At 46.4% G+C, this 17,494-nt stretch overlaps 1 long non-coding RNA gene across 4 annotated transcripts; it reads left to right on the top strand.

Moving 5' to 3' along the window:
• Positions 1 to 17,494, top strand: LOC310751990. Of its 4 annotated transcripts, none has more exons than XR_014542761.1 (4): positions 1 to 1,483; positions 5,978 to 6,639; positions 12,964 to 16,145; positions 16,978 to 17,494. It is a non-coding gene; the product is annotated as an uncharacterized lncRNA (long non-coding RNA). The 4 variants fall into 4 exon arrangements; XR_014542762.1 differs by lacking the exon at positions 16,978 to 17,494 and having other exon boundaries at positions 5,978 to 6,139; positions 6,212 to 6,639; positions 12,964 to 16,490; XR_014542763.1 differs by lacking the exon at positions 16,978 to 17,494 and having other exon boundaries at positions 12,964 to 15,528; positions 15,589 to 16,490.

Below are 17,494 nucleotides of genomic sequence, written 5' to 3'. Positions count from 1 at the left end.
ACATAGTCCTTTAAATAAGTTGGGCGCTTGGAAACTGCCAGACTGCCGGGGAGTGGTATCCAGGTCCGGTGGGCTGCCCGATTCTTGCTGAGGCTGTGGCGCGACCCTAGGTGGCGTTGAAACCAAGTCCCCTGGATCCGCTGCTGTGGGTGGAACATCCGCAAGCGGAATTGGCGGAATGTCAGGCACGGCAGTGGTCTGATTCTGTGGGAAGTCCGGCAGACCCTCTCAAGCGGCTTGGTTCAGCTCCACGCCTGCAGTTTGTGAGAGAGGTGTAGGTGGAGCCTCGCCATCTGTAAGTGTCTGTTCCGGAGCCATGAGCGCAGTTGGGGGCACTGCGGTAGTGTCCAAGTCCCCAACCCTGCTCCTAAGCTGGTCTATGTGCCGGCGCCACAAACATCCATCTTCGAGTGCCACCTGGTATGAGAGAGGTCCAGTGACTCCCACTACTGTGGCTGGCACCCAAGGAATGTCCCCTACAAAGTTCCGGGCAAAGACCTGGTTTCCTGGAACAAATGACCGTGGCGCGTTGGCACAGCCTGGGGGTTCGGCCACGGCAAAGTCCGGGTGCAGCTGGTCGAGCGGAGACCTGAGGCGGCGGCCCATAAGCAGTTCGGCAGGACTCTGCCCTGTGGCCGCATGAGGGGTGATGTGTTGCACGAACAAGTATTCAGCAACCCGCTCGTGCCAGTCTCCCCGGTCCAGGCGCGCCAGTGCCTCTTTTGCCGAGCGCACCATTCTCTCCGCTTGCCCATTGCTGGATGGATGAGATGGTGCCGTGAGGGCCTGGCGGATGCCCAGTCCCAAAAGGTATTGCTCAAAAGCGCCTGAGGTGAACTGCAGTCCGTTGTGGGAGACGAGAACATCAGGACACCCATGCGTTGCAAAGAGGCCTCGCAGCACCCGGATGACTGCCACATACGATAAAAGTACCTTCTGTTTCTTTACATTTCCAACAATTATTAGTTCTTGTTCTGTACATTTTTGCTAATTTAACCGGGGTTAAGTACCACGACACATCATTTCCATGAAATATTATTTCAATAAAGTACATGCTGTAAATTTCACATCTGTCTTCGAAAGCCTTTCCCAGTCTATCATTTGTAATGGGGTTTGCCAGGTGGTTGTGGGAGGGAGAGATTTTTTTGTGCCCCCACTTTCACCTGAGTTTCAGACCGGGCCCCGGCAGGCTGATATTGTGTCCCACATCTTTTGCCCATTTTATCATAACAGATTTGACCTGTTCCTCTTTGGTGTCCCATTCCAGGAGCAGATTATACATTTTTGACAATAATTTAGTATTATCTTCTAATATCTCTCTCTGAAATCTTGATGCTTCATGACTTGGTCTGTCTTTCTGTTCTCAAAGGGAATGCTGAAATCTGCCATTAGGATTTCCTTGTGTTAGAATGTGTGTAGGTTTAGGACTAGGTATGGGTTTAGGTATAGCATTAGATTAACTTTAATCTGAGGATTACAGTTTGTTCTCGGGCTAAGTCTAGAGTTATTGTGGGGTTTAGGGTGAGAGTGGGGGTTGGGGTAAGTGTTAAGGTTGGGATGAGGGTTAGTGTTGGTGTTAGTGTTAGTGTTGGGGATAGAGTTAGGGTTCGGGATAGAGTTAGGGTTCGGGATAGGGTTGGGGTTGGGGCTCTGGCTAAGGCTTGGGCTAAGGCTTGGGCTAGGTCTAGGGCTAGGTCTAAGCTTCGGGTTAGGATGGCGGTTAGTGTGAGGGTTGGGGTTGGCGTGCTGGCATCTGGAAGGGAGATGTTGCGTCCCCTTGTTCCTAGCAGCAAGGCATCCTCCGACTTCCCATTGCAAGGTTCTGCAGGCATCCCAATATGTGGTGTATCAGACAGTATAATAAGAGAGAACATCAGAGCAACATAAAACAATAACATTGCAGATCAAAGAGGATGTATCAGAGACAAGTACAGGAGCCGCTGACCAAAATGACGGAGGCACAATATGGTGTTGCTGTCTGCGTCTCGAATGAAATCCTTCAGTTTTCACTGTAAACGCGGCTTTTGTATCGAGTACGGTCTCCGTTGAAGAAATCCTTCAGTTTTCACTTTAAAAATGTGGTTATTTTAATATTTACGGTCTATGTTGAAGAAATCCTTTGGTTTTCACTTTAAAAATGTGGATATTTTAATATTTACTGTCTATGTTGAAGAAATCCTTCGGTTTTCACTTTAAAAATTTTGTTATTTTAATATTTACGGTCTATGTTGAAGAAATCCTTTGGTTTTCACTTTAAAAATTTGGTTTAAAAAAACTTTAAAAATGTGGTTTTTGTAATATTTACAACGTTCAAGAATTTTTTCAGTTTCCACCAACTAAGTTTGTTAATGGCATAAGCTTTCTTGTGCACGCACACTTCTTCAGATACACTGAAACAGAAGTCACCAGACCCTTCTATATATAGTGAGAGGATTACTCAGAAGGGATGTGGGAATGGATGATTGGCTGTTTAGAAGGGGAGCGTGAAGAAATCTTTCAGTTTTCAATTTTTAAAGGCTGTTGTTCTAAGGAGTACATCGAGTACTGTCGTCGTTGACTCACCGGAAACCCAGCTTCCGGTTTGAGTTTTCAACTTTTCTCATGTCGCCGTTCTTTTAAATGATCCTTGTTCTTGTAAATGGTCCGCGTGGAATAACCCCAAGTGGCCACTGGGTGTCACTGTAGCGCTGCTTCAGAAAACAATCCTTGTTCTGGCATTTACATGAAAACCAGTAAACTTAAGAAATGCTGTTTAGAAGAGGAGGCGCTGGTCCTAATTTCTGTGGCTTCGTGTGCCAATTCCTCTGCCTCCCTGTTCTTGTAAACGGTCCGCGTGGAATAGCCCCAAGAGGCCATTGGGTGTCACTGTTCTTTTTACTATAGGAAGAACATTCACCAGCACTTTCTTGCCAGCTGCTCCTAAGAAACCCCTTTATGTATGCAGTTCGGCCAGAATTTTATCCCAATACAAAGCACTTTTGTTTCTCATTTTCACCACTATGTTCATTTCCACGCACACTTTCCTCTCAAATGCACAAACACTGGCTGCTTGGAGAAACTGCATGGCGCATTTCGGACCAGTGAGAATTTTTTAGAGCGGCTGTGTTTTGAATTGTTTTGGAAGGGGCGCATTTGAGAAACACAATTGAAAGGGGACTGAACTGGATTCTTCCTGCCTCCTTGGCTGTGCAAGGGCTCCTGCGAGACGAAGGCGAGCAGCGCCAGGTTCCTGCAGTGCTGAAAGGAGAGAGAAAACATCACATTTTAGTGAAGCGGGTCTGTGGCTGGGGAGGGACGTTTTCTGGGACTTCCCAACACCATGGCCTCTCAACCTCGCCTGGTGTCAGGTTTCAGGTGCTTCCATCTGTCTTTTGGTGCCAGCAATATTTTCCCCCAGAGGAAAAAGCAGCGCCGTTCCTGGAGACCCTGCAACCCCAGGCCGATGTGTGGGGTGGAAAGGTCATGAGTTGGGCAGACTATCTGCTCACACCACAAGCTGCAGATAGTACACGGGTATATCTGCCTAAAAAGTCTGGGACACAATTTATTTCACCCTCTAGCAGCTATGGCAGCTCATTTACCAGAAGTCATGTATTTAGCCTGAAGCTGAGACTCCAATATTTTGGCGCCCTCATGAGAAGAGAAGACCCCCTGGAAAAGACCCTGATGGTGGGAAAGATGGAGGGCACAAGGAGAAGGGGACGACAGAGGACGAGATGGTTGGACAGTGTCTTCGAAGCTACAAACATGAGTCTGACCAAACTGCGGGAGGCAGTGGAAGACAGGAGGGCCTGGCGTGCTCTGGTCCAGGGGGTCCCGAAGAGGCGGACATGACTAAACGACTAAACAACAACAACAATGTATTTAGCATTAACTCTGGCAGTGTCTGCTTGATTCTGACCCAACTCAGCCTGATGTACACATTTTGCTCTAGGAGGCTTAGTTTGGTCACAACTGAGTCTCCACTTCCAGAGTTAATGTGAAATACATTCCTTCTGGTAAAAGAGCCACCGTAGCTGCTAGAGGGCTGTGAAAATGGGCAGCCCAGGCTTCTTAGACTCGCCTGCGCATGTAGTAACCAAAGGGGTGCATTGGTTGCCAGACGTGAAATCCCCTGGCATTATATTCAACACTCTTTGAGTTTTCAACTTTCCCCATGTCGCTGTTCTTGTAAATGGTCCACGTGGAATAACCCCAAGAGGCCACCGGGGTCACTGTAGCACTGCTTCAGAAAACACTCCTTGTTGTTCTGGCATTTACACGAAAACCAATAGAATTATTTGGACAAGAAATGCTGTTTCGAAGAGGAGGTGCTGGTCTTAATTTCTGTGGCTTCCTGTGCCAATTCCCCTGCCTCCCCCCCAAAAGATAAACTAAAATGACCTGTTTCATTGAATAATGTTGAACTTGTTTTTGAAAATTGTACGTGTGTGTTTTATTGGTGAAACAAACCCTTTAAAAACAGCAGCAGCTATTTTTCATGTTTTCTTTAAGCTTTTAGCAATAGATTAATCAACAAAAGTTTTATTATATTCATTTTATTTATTTTATTTTATTATTCGTTTTATTTAACATTGCGGGTCAAAATGACGGAGGCACAATCTAGGGTTACTGTCTGCGTCTTGAATAAATCCTTCGGTTTTCACTGTAAACGTGGCTTTTCTATCGAGTACGGTCTCTGTTGAAAAAATCCTTCAGTTTTCAATTTTTAAAGGCTGTTGTTGTAACGAGTACATCGTCGTTGACTCACCGGAAACCCAGCTTCCGTTTTGAGTTTTCAACTTTTCTCATGTCGCCGTTCTTTTAAATGATCCTTGTTCTTGTAAATGGTCCGCGTGGAATAACCCCAAGTGGCCACTGGGTGTCACTGTAGCGCTGCTTCAGAAAACAATCCTTGTTCTGGCATTTACATGAAAACCAGTAAACCTAAGAAATGCTGTTTAGAAGAGGAGGCACTGGTCTAAATTTCTGTGGCTTCGTGTGTCATGGCTAAAAGTTGGCCGCTCTTTCTTTAATGCTTAAAAAGCCGCCTGGACCAGGTAGTATATATAGAGTGAGAAATGTTAGTTTGGTGTTGGGTTGGTTGGTTGGTTGGTTGGTTAGTGAAAGCTGGTAGTGTGGATGTGTGTACAGTTGGTCAGTCGCTTTTGCAGAAAGGCTTTTAAGAAGAAAAGCAGAAAGGACTCTGCAAGGATACTTTTCTCGCGGACTCTTTTATGCCAACAAGGATCCGAGGATTGTTGTTCTTTTACAAACCCTGACATCGTGTGCCAATTCCTCTGCCTCCCTCCAGAAAATAAACTAAAATGACCTGTTTCATAGAATAATGTATAACTTGTTTTAGAAGATTGTAAGTGTGTGTTTTAAGGGTGAAACAAGCCCTTTAAAAACAACAGCTGCTGTTTTTCATGTTTTCCTTCAGCCTTTAAGCTTTTAGCAATAGATTCATCAACTAACGTTTTATTATATTCATATTATTTATTTTATTTTATTATTCATTTTATTTTATCTTATGTTATTTAAGTAAGTACCACCGGCACATCCTTTTCATGTAATTTTATTTCAATAAAGTACATGCTATAGACTTCAGATCTGTCTTCCAATTCCTTTCCCAGTCTATCATTTGTAATGGGGTTTGCCAGGTGGTTGTGGGAGGGAGAGATTTTTTTGTGCCCCCACTTTCACCTGAGTTTCAGAGCGGATCCTGGCAGGCTGATATTGTGTCCCACATCTTTTGCCCATTTTATCATAACAGATTTGACCTGTTCCTCTTTGGTGTCCCATTCCAAGAGCTGATTATACATTTTTGACAATAATTTAGTATTATCTTCTAATATCTCTCTCTGAAATCTTGATGCTTCATGACTTGGGCTGTCTTTCTGTTCTCAAAGGGAATGCTGAAATCTGCCATTAGGATTTCCTTGTGTTAGAATGTGTGTAGGTTTAGGGCTAGGTATGGGTTTAGGTATAGCATTAGATTAACTTTAATCTGAGGATTACAGTTTGTTCTCGGGCTAAGTCTAGAGTTATTGTAGGGTTTAGGGTGAGAGTGGGGGTTGGGGTAAGTGTTAAGGTTGGGATAAGGGTTAGTGTTGGTGTTAGGGTTAGTGTTGGGGATAGAGTTAGGGTTCGGGATAGAGTTAGGGTTCGGGATAGAGTTAGGGTTTGGGATAGGGTTGGGGTTGGGGCTCTGGCTAAGGCTCGGGCTAAGGTTTGGGCTAAGGTTTGGGCTTGGGCTAAGGCTTGGGCTAGGTCTAAGTTTAGGGTTAGGATGGTGGTTAGTGTGAGGGTTGGGGTTGGCGTGCTGGCATCTGGAAGGGAGACGTTGCCTCCTCTCCTTGTTCCTAGCAGCAAGGCATCCTCCGACTTCCCATTGCAAGGTTCTGCAGGCATCCCAATATGTGGTGTATCAGATAGTATAATAAGAGAGAACATCAGAGCAACATAAAACAATAACATTGCAGATCAAAGAGGATGTATCAGAGACAAGTACAGGAGCCGCTGACCAAAATGACGGAGGCACAATATGGTGTTGCTGTCTGCGTCTCGAATGAAATCCTTCAGTTTTCACTGTAAACGCGGCTTTTGTATCGAGTACGGTCTCCGTTGAAGAAATCCTTCGGTTTTCACTTTAAAAATGTGGTTATTTTAATATTTACGGTCTATGTTGAAGAAATCCTTCGGTTTTCACTTTAAAAATGTGGTTATTTTAATATTTACGGTCTATGTTGAAGAAATCCTTTGGTTTTCACTTTAAAAATGTGGATATTTTAATATTTACTGTCTATGTTGAAGAAATCCTTCGGTTTTCACTTTAAAAATTTTGTTATTTTAATATTTACGGTCTATGTTGAAGAAATCCTTTGGTTTTCACTTTAAAATTTTGGTTTAAAAAAACTTTAAAAATGTGGTTTTTGTAATATTTACAACGTTCAAGAATTTTTTCAGTTTCCATCAACTAAGTTTGTTAATGGCATAAGCTTTCTTGTGCACGCACACTTCTTCAGATACACTGAAACAGAAGTCACCAGACCCTTCTATATATAGTGAGAGGATTACTCAGAAGGGATGTGGGAATGGATGATTGGCTGTTTAGAAGGGGAGCGTGAAGAAATCTTTCAGTTTTCAATTTTTAAAGGCTGTTGTTCTAAGGAGTACATCGAGTACTGTCGTCGTTGACTCACCGGAAACCCAGCTTCCGGTTTGAGTTTTCAACTTTTCTCATGTCGCCGTTCTTTTAAATGATCCTTGTTCTTGTAAATGGTCCGCGTGGAATAACCCCAAGTGGCCACTGGGTGTCACTGTAGCGCTGCTTCAGAAAACAATCCTTGTTCTGGCATTTACATGAAAACCAGTAAACTTAAGAAATGCTGTTTCGAAGAGGAGGCGCTGGTCCTAATTTCTGTGGCTTCGTGTGCCAATTCCTCTGCCTCCCTGTTCTTGTAAACGGTCCGCGTGGAATAGCCCCAAGAGGCCATTGGGTGTCACTGTTCTTTTTACTATAGGAAGAACATTCACCAGCACTTTCTTGCCAGCTGCTCCTAAGAAACCCCTTTATGTATGCAGTTCGGCCAGAATTTTATCCCAATACAAAGCACTTTTGTTTCTCATTTTCACCACTATGTTCATTTCCACGCACACTTTCCTCTCAAATGCACAAACACTGGCTGCTTGGAGAAACTGCATGGCGCATTTCGGACCAGTGAGAATTTTTTAGAGCGGCTGTGTTTTGAATTGTTTTGGAAGGGGCGCATTTGAGAAACACAATTGAAAGGGGACTGAACTGGATTCTTCCTGCCTCCTTGGCTGTGCAAGGGCTCCTGCGAGACGAAGGCGAGCAGCGCCAGGTTCCTGCAGTGCTGAAAGGAGAGAGAAAACATCACATTTTAGTGAAGCGGGTCTGTGGCTGGGGAGGGACGTTTTCTGGGACTTCCCAACACCATGGCCTCTCAACCTCGCCTGGTGTCAGGTTTCAGGTGCTTCCATCTGTCTTTTGGTGCCAGCAATATTTTCCCCCCGAGGAAAAAGCAGCGCCGTTCCTGGAGACCCTGCAACCCCAGGCCGATGTGGGGGGGTGGAAAGGTCATGAGTTGGGCAGACTATCTGCCTACACCACAAGCTCCCTAGTGGGGGTGGGGAGAAAGCTGGGCTGGGGGGGATGAACACCTGGCAATTCATGCACCTCTTTGGTTGCAGATAGTACACGGGTTTATTTGTCCAAAAAGCCTGGGACACAATTTCCTCCACCCTGTAGCACCTATGGCAGCTCATTTTCCAGAAGTCATGTATTTAGCATTAACTCTGGCAGTGTAGGCATGATTCTGACCCAACTCAGCCTGATGTACACATTTTGCTCTAGGAGGCTTAGTTTGGTCACAATTGAGTCTCCACTTCCAGAGTTCATGTGAAATACATTCTGTTAAGTTGTGGGTGAACATATCAGACGACACAGCGATTCTTGAAACAGCTCTTGTTTATTCGCAGGCCAAACAGAACTGAACTGAAGGGTTCAGCCAGCCTGCTTATATAGAGCTCCAGTACACATAATTGTAGCAACTTTCTAAAACTATCCAATCACTGAATGTCACTTTCGATCCCTTATTTGCATAACTATCTACAGTATCCCCCTGCTGGCCCAGGGTGAGAACTTCAGTACATAACACCCCTCCTCACCGAGATAAGGGGTTAGTTACAATCGTAATGGTTTCCTTATATACAGCACTACACATAATGGTTCAATTAGGCACAAAAGCATATTGGTTACATTTCACATGCTTCCATTAGACCAACAGTATTACATGTCAGTATTACATGAGAGCCAGTGTGGTGTAGTGGTTAAGAGCGGTAGTCTCGTAATCTGGGGAACTGGGTTCGCGTCTCCGCTCCTCCACATGCAGCTGCTGGGTGACCTTGGGCCAGTCACACTTCTTTGAAGTCTCTCAGCCCCACTCACCTCACAGAGTGTTTGTTGTGGAGGAGGAAGGGAAAGGAGATTGTTAGCCGCTTTGAGACTCCTTAAAGGGAGTGAAAGGCGGGATATCAAATCCAAAAAAAAAAAGTCCAACAACATAGTCCTTTAAATAAGTTGGGCGCTTGGAAACTGCCAGACTGCCGGGGAGTGGTATCCAGGTCCGGTGGGCTGCCCGATTCTTGCTGAGGCTGTGGCGCGACCCTAGGTGGCGTTAAAACCAAGTCCCCTGGATCCGCTGCTGTGGGTGGAACATCTGCAAGTGGAATTGGAGGAATGTCAGGCACGGCAGTGGTCTGATTCTGTGGGAAGTCTGGCAGACCCTCTGAAGCGGCTTGGTTCAGCTCCACGCCTGCAGTTTGTGAGAGAGGTGTAGGTGGAGCCTCGCCATCTGTAAGCGTCTGTTCCGGAGCCATGAGCGCACTTGGGGGCACTGCGGTAGTGTCCAAGTCCCCAACCCTGCGCCTAAGCTGGTCTATGTGCTGGTGCCACAAACATCCATCTTCGAGTGCCACCTGGTATGAGAGAGGTCCAGTGACTCCCACTACTGTGGCTGGCACCCAAGGAATGTCCCCTACAAAGTTCTGGGCAAAGACCTGGTTTCCTGGAACAAATGACCGTGGCGCGTTGGCACAGCCTGGGGGTTCGGCCACGGCAAAGTCCGGGTGCAGCCGGTCAAGCAGAGACCTGAGGCGGTGGCCCATAAGCAGTTCGGCAGGACTCTGCCCTGTGGCCACATGAGGGGTGATGTGTTGCATCAACAAGTATTCACCAACCCGCTCGTGCCAGTCTCCCCGGTCCAGGCGCGCCAGTGCCTCTTTTGCCAAGCGCACCATTCTCTCCGCTTGCCCATTGCTGGATGGATGGAATGGTGCCGTGAGGGCATGGCGGATGCCCAGTCCCAAAAGGTATTGCTCAAAAGTGCCTGAGGTGAACTGCAGTCTGTTGTCGGAGACGAGGACATCAGGACACCCATGCGTTGCAAAGAGGCCTCGCAGCACCCGGATGACGGCCTCGGTAGTGGTGGAGGGCATCAGGGCCACCTCCAGCCATTTGGAATAGGCGTCCACCACTACCATTAAGCTCCGGCCGCGAAAGGGGCCGGCCAGATCGATGTGCACCCTCGACCAGGGTGTCTTGGGCGTCTCCCAGGTGTGTCCCTTAGCTGGCAGTGGTGCAGGCCTCGATTCTTGGCACGCTTGACAGGCGGAAACCCAGGCAGTGATGGCATCGTCCATGTTAGTCCACCAGACGTAACACCGAGCCAACGCCTTCATTTTGATGATTCCCGGGTGGCCAACGTGCAGAGCTTCAAGGATGTGTTGACGGAATCTTTGGGGAATCACGACGTGGTCTCCCCACAGCACACTGTCTGATGAAAGGAGAGCCTTGACCGCATTGAAGGCCGCTGTCTCCCGATGACCCCAGGACCAAGGCATCTTCGTGCTGAGGAGTCGGTGAAGAGGCTCAGCCACCGTGGCTTTGTGGGGCAGGAACATGTTATAAAAGTTCAGTCCCAGGAACGCCTGCAACTCCGTCTTGTTCTTTGGGATGGGGGCCTGCTGGATAGCGCAGATCTTGGATGTGGTCGGGTGAGGGCCGGAGGCGTCGATAAGATAGCACAGGAACTCTACCTGTGGAACGGCGATCTGGCACTTCTCCCTCTTTACCTTGAGCCTGGCCTCCTGGAACCTGGTCAGCACAGCAGGGAGGTGCTCGAACAGCTGCTGATGTGAGTCTGCGGATACCAAGACGTCGTCAAAATACGGTACCACGCCCAGAAGCCCTTGCAGGAGACGCTCCATAAGGCTTTGGAAGATGCCAGGAGCTACACTCACCCCGAACTGCAACCGGCGGCAACGGAATGCCCCTCGGTGGGTGACGATCGTCTGGGCTTCAGCGGTGGCATCATCGATGGCAGTTGTTGATAGGCTTGGGCAAGGTCCAACTTAGCAAAGACCTTACCCTCACCCAGGGAATGCAGCAGGTGTTGAACAACAGGAGCGTGCTGCTGAAGTTCCTTGTTGATCGTGCACTTGAAGTCCCGACCCCTCCGGCTTGACAGGCGTGACGATGGGGGTTTCCCGCTTGGTGTGGTCAACTGGTTCCAAAATTCCTTGGGCGATCAGCTTGTCCAGTTGTTCGTTCACCTTAGCCTTGAGAGCAAAGGGAATCCGGTGTTGTTTTAGCTTGATGGGGGCAACTTGTGGATCAAGGCTAAAGGAGATGGGCGTACCTGTATATTGCCCCAAAGTGCTGTCAAAAACCTCGGCAAAGTCTTTGACCAGACCCTCAGTCTCTGCGTTAGAGATGCAGTTGATGCCGGTGACTTCCAGGCTGAGGGCATCAAACCAGTCTAGCCCTAGGAGGCTTGGCCGCTGACCTTTGACCACCACCAGTCTGAGCAGGCCCGAAAAATCCTTGAAGGCGATCCGGAACTGGCCAACGCCTACCATGGGAATGTTGTTTCCCTGGTAGTGTCTCAGGTGTATGCGGTGAGAGTCAAGTTGCCTTTAAGACACTCTGGGTACCAGTCATTTGATGGTGCTCCAAGACACGATGGACAGGGCAGACACGGTGTCGATCTCCATGTCACATGGAGCTCCTTCAATGAGCACCATGACATTCAGCTTGCGTCGCGTAGGTGAGTCGGTTTGGCCAATTGTGGTTCCAGATGGGCAGCGGCAGTTGGTAAGAGCGAAACAGTTTTCCTTGGCGGACTGGAGTGAAGACTTGGACTTGCGAGTCGGTGAAGGAGGGGTGCCGGACGGAGCCGATTGGCAGACCTTAGCGATGTGGCCCCTTCTGGAACACTTCCTACAGATGGCGTCTCTGAATCGACACTTGGCACGGGAATGGTTGCCTCCGCAGCCGGCACATTCCGATTGGCCCTTGGACTTCTTTTGGAACTTCCTGCGCTCCCGCTTTGTCTGGTGCATGTCATCATCTTCACTGGAGGATGCCTCATCACTGCTGGCCTCTTCATGATGCACTGGAACTGGCTTCCTAGCAAGACGCGGACTGCTGGCCTTGCGGATCTCCTGGGCAGCTTCCGAGGCCACGGCCCCCTCAATGGCTTTCTGCAGCGTGAGGTCTGGCTTGGCGAGGAGACGCCATTGCAGATGGATGTCCCAGACCCCGCAGACGATTCAATCCATCAGGGCATCGTCTAAGTCTTGGAACTTGCAGTGCATTGCCGCCTGTCGGAGGGCAGCTGTGTAGTTGTTAATTGACTCCCCCTCTGCCTGGTTCCAGTGGTAGAACGCATGGCAGGCAGCAATCTTGGACGGCTTTGGCGTGTAGTGGTTGCAGAGCTTCTCTTGAATCGTGTCCCACGGTGCTGCCTGGACTGCTTCAGGTGCAAGCAATGCTCGGGCCGTCTCAAACACCTCAGGCCCACAGAGGCTGAGGAATAGGCTCCGCTTCCGCTCCTGTGGTACTGCTGTCAGCTCGTTGGCTTGGAGGTAGCAGTCGAACCAAGCGAGGTAGGAGTCCCATGATTCAGAGGCTGGCGCAAACAGCGGTAGAGGCACAAGTGAAGCCATGGTTCCGATGCTGGCGTGGAGGGCGATGGATGGAACACAGTGCTCTAGCGAGAACAGTCAGCTCTGAATTTGTTCTGTTCAGTGATTTTGCTCATTGATTCAGCTTAGTTCAGAGGGTGGCCGCATCTGGCTGTTGTTCTAACTAGTCTGGTCGTGGTTGACTCCAGAAACCCGGTCTCCGTTGAAAAAATCCTTCCGTTTTCACCAACTAAGTTTGTTAGTGGTATGAGCTTTCTTGTGCATGCACACTTCTTCAGATACACTGAAACAGAAGTCACCAGACCCTTCTATATATAGTGAGAGGATGGAGCCGGGTATTACTCAGAACGTGGCTTTTCTATCGAGTACGGTCGCTGTTGAATAAATTCTTCAGTTTTGACTTTAACTATTTGGTTTTTGTAATATTTACGGTCTCCGTTGAAGAAATCCTTCAGTTTCCAATTTTTAAAGGCAGTTGTTCTAACAAGTCTGGTCGTGGTTGACTCACCAGACACCCGGTCTCCGTTGAAGAAATCCTTCAGTTTTCACCAACTAAGTTTGTTAGTGGTATGAGCTTTCTTGTGCATGCAGACTTCTTCAGATACACTGAAACAGAAGTCTCCGGACCCTTCTATATATTGTGAGAGGATGGGGCGGGGTATTCCTCAGAAGAGATGTGGGAATGGATGATTGGCTGTTTAGAAGGGGAGGTGCTGGTCCTATTTTCTGTGGCTTCCTGTGCCAATTCCTCTGCCTCCCTCAAAAAAATAAACTAAAATGACCTGTTCCATAGAATAATGTATCTATTCTACCAAGCGAGGTAGGAGTCCCATGATTCAGAGGCTGGCGCAAACGGCAGTAGAGGCACAAGTGAAGCCATGTTTCTGATGCTGGCATGGAGGGCGATGGATGGAACACAGTGCTCTAGCGAGAACAGTCAGCTCTGAATTTGTTCTGTTCAGTGATTTCGCTCAGTGATTCAGCTCAGTGATTCAGCTCAGTTCAGAGGGTGGCCGCATCTGGCTGTGCTCTGTTGTCCATTGATCCCATCCTTGTCGCCAGTGTTAAGTTGTGGATGAACATATCAGACAACACAGTGATTCTTCAACAGCTCTTGTTTATTCACAGGCCAGGACAGAACTGAACTGAAGGGTTCAGTCAGCCTGCTTGTATAGAGCTCTAGTACACATAATTGTAAAAACTTTCTAAAACTATCCAATCACTGAACGTCACTTTTGATCCCTTATTTGCATAACTATCTACAGTATCCCCCTGCTGCCCAGGGTGAGAACTTCAGTACATAACACATTCCTTCTGGTAAAAGAGCCACTGTAGCTGCTAGAGGGCTGTGAAAATGGGCGTCCCGGGCTTGTTAGACTCGCCTGCGCATGTACTATCTGAAACCAAAGGGGTGCATTGGTTGCCAGATGTGAAATCCCCTGGTATTATATTCAGCACTCTTTCTTAGGGTGTGGTTATTTCAGAGAAGAAGCCAGGCCAAAAAGGGATGCTTAACAGATAAGTATCTTTATTGCCAAAGAAGAATCGAGAACAGGAGCATGAGTCACTTCCTCAGTTGGGCACAGGGCCATCTCTAGTGGAAACGGCAGCATATCGGCAATGTGGACATCGCAGTCAGAACTCAGCCTCTTTCCCTGAGTGCATCTGCCGGCAAAGGACTTTTGCAGAGCTGGTCGTCTTTTTTATAATATATATTTTATTTGGTTTTCAACAAACATAAGATAAATGATAAAATAAAAGTAAAAAAAGAAAAAATATTTACACAAAAACAATATCAAATCCGTAAAATGGGGTTATCTGAATGCCTGGACTTCCCTCCACAGCCTCCCTGGGTCCAAACAATTTTCTTTTCAGCTGCATATCATTACTACTCCAAAATTTCTTTTCCTAAGTTATTTCTACAATCTTTAAAATTACAAGAGTTCTTAAAATCCTGCCAGTGTTTCAATCTGCTTACAATACTTTTGTAAATACATAATGAACATTTTCCATTCTCCTTTAAACGTCTTGTCATCTTGACTTCTGAGCTTCCCAGTTGATAATGCCATTTCAGGATAGTCCATTAACTTGGTCTGCCAGTCTTCTGTGGTTGGGACTGTTTCTTCTTTCCATCTTTGGGCTAACAATATCTGGGCTGCCATCGTACATAAACAAACTTCTCTGATCTTTGATATCTCTTTACCTACAATTCCTAGTAAAAAAGCTTCTGATTTTTTGTAAAAGTTGCTTTAAACATTTTTTTCATTTCATTGTAAATCATTTCCCAGAATTTATTTACCACCTTACATTTCCACCACATATGATAAAAAGTACCTTCTGTTTCTGTACATTTCCAACAATTATTTGTTCTTGTTCTGTACATTTTTGCTAATTTAACCGGGGTTAAGTACCACCGGCACATCATTTTCATGTACTATTATTTCAATAAAGTACATGCTGTAAATTTCACATCTGTCTTTCAAAGCCTTTCCAGTCTATCATTTGTAATGGGGTTTGCCAGGTGGTTGTGGGAGGGAGAGATTTTTTTGTGCCCCCACTTTCACCTGACTTTTAGACTGGGCCCCGGCAGGCTGATATTGTGTCCCACATCTTTTGCCCATTTTATCATAACAGATTTGACCTGTTCTTCTTTGGTGTCCCATTCCAGGAGCAGATTATACATTTTTGACAATAATTTAGTATTATCTTCTAATATCTCTCTCTGAAATCTTGATGCTTCATGACTTGGGCTGTCTTTCTGTTCTCAAAGGGAATGCTGAAATCTGCCATTAGGATTTCCTTGTGTTAGAATGTGTGTAGGTTTAGGGCTAGGTATGGGTTTAGGTATAGCATTAGATTAACTTTAATCTGAGGATTACAGTTTGTTCTCGGGCTAAGTCTAGAGTTATTGTGGGGTTTAGGGTGAGAGTGGGGGTTGGGGTAAGTGTTAAGGTTGGGATAAGGGTTAGTGTTGGTGTTAGTGTTAGTGTTGGGGATAGAGTTAGGGTTCGGGATAGAGTTAGGGTTCGGGATAGAGTTAGGGTTTGGGATAGGGTTGGGGTTTGGGATAGGGTTGGGGTTGGGGCTCTGGCTAAGGCTCTGGCTAAGGCTCTGGCTAAGGCTCGGGCTAAGGCTCGGGCTAAGGCTAAGGCTCGGGCTAAGGCTCGGGCTAGGTCTAGGGCTAGGTTTAAGTTTAGGGTTAGGATGGTGGTTAGTGTGAGGGTTGGGGTTGGCGTGCTGGCATCTGGAAGGGAGACGTTGCCTCCCCTTGTTCCTAGCAGCAAGGCATCCTCCGACTTCCCATTGCAAGGTTCTGCAGGCATCCCAATATGTGGTGTATCAGATAGTATAATAAGAGAGAACATCAGAGCAACATAAAACAATAACATTGCGGGTCAAAGAGGATGTATCAGAGACAAGTACAAGAGCCGCTGACCAAAATGACGGACGCACAATATGGTGTTGCTGTCTGCGTCTCGAATGAAATCCTTCAGTTTTCACTGTAAATGCGGCTCTTGTATCGAGTTCGGTTTCCGTTGAATAAATCCTTCAGTTTCCAATTTTTAAAGGCGGTTCTAACTAGTCTGGTCGTGGTTGACTCTCCAGAAACCCGGTCTCCGTTGAAGAAATCCTTCAGTTCTCACTTTAAATATGTGGTTGTTGTAATATTTACGGTCTCCATTGAGGAAATCCTTTGGTTTTCACTGTAAACACAGCTTTTGTATCGAGTTCGGGTTCTGTTGAATAAACGCTTCCGTTTTCACCCCGTTGAAGAAATCCTTCAGTTTCCAGTTTTTAAAGGCAGTTTTTCTAACTAGTCTGGTCGTGGTTGAATCTCCAGAAACCCGGTCTCTGTTGAAAAAATCCTTCCGTTTTCACCCCGTTGAAGAAATCCTTCAGTTTCCAGTTTTTAAAGGCAGTTTTTCTAACTAGTCTGGTTGTGGTTGAATCTCCAGAAACCCGGTCTCTGTTGAAAAAATCCTTCCGTTTTCACCCCGTTGAAGAAATCGTTCAGTTTCGTTTTTAAAGGCAGTTTTTCTAACTAGTGTGGTTGTGGTTGAATCTCCAGAAACCCGGTCTCCGTTGAAAAAATCCTTCCGTTTTCACCCCGTTGAAGAAATCGTTCAGTTTCGTTTTTAAAGGCAGTTTTTCTAACTAGTCTGGTTGTGGTTGAATCTCCAGAAACCCGGTCTCCGTTGAAAAAATCCTTCCGTTTTCACCCCGTTGAAGAAATCGTTCAGTTTCGTTTTTAAAGGCAGTTTTTCTAACTAGTCTGGTTGTGGTTGAATCTCCAGAAACCCGGTCTCCGTTGAAAAAATCCTTCCGTTTTCACCCCGTTGAAGAAATCGTTCAGTTTCCAGTTTTTAAAGGCAGTTTTTCTAACTAGTGTGGTTGTGGTTGAATCTCCAGAAACCCGGTCTCCGTTGAAAAAATCCTTCCGTTTTCACCCCGTTGAAGAAATCGTTCAGTTTCCAGTTTTTAAAGGCAGTTTTTCTAACTAGTCTGGTCGTGGTTGAATCTCCAGAAACCCGGTCTCCGTTGAAAAAATCCTTCCGTTTTCACCAACTAAGTTTGTTAGTGGTATGAGCTTTCTTGTGCACGCACACTTCTTCAGATACACTGAAACAGGAGTCACCAGACCCTTCTATATATAGGGAGAGGATGGGGCGGGGTATTCCTCAGAAAAGATGTGGGAATGGATGATTGGCTGTTTAGAAGGGGAGGTGCTGGTCCTATTTTCTGTGGCTTCCTGTGCCAATTCCTCTGCCCCCCTCAAAAAAATAAACTAAAATGACCTGTTCCATAGAATAATGTATCCATTCTATTCTATTCCATTCTATTCTATTCTATTCCTATTTAATTTTAATCTATTCTCTTCTCTTCTATTTTGTTCTATTTTATTATGTTTTTTTCTCTTTTATTCTATTCTATTCTAATCTATTCTATTATATTTTGTTCTCTTTTATTCTATTCTATTCAATTCAAGTTTAATTTATTCTAT

This window comes from Podarcis filfolensis, assembly GCF_964270895.1.
Source record: "Podarcis filfolensis genome assembly, chromosome: 16".
NCBI lineage: Eukaryota > Metazoa > Chordata > Lepidosauria > Squamata > Lacertidae > Podarcis > Podarcis filfolensis.
Note: the sequence above shows the minus strand (reverse complement) of the source record. Positions and strands in the feature narration are given on the sequence as shown.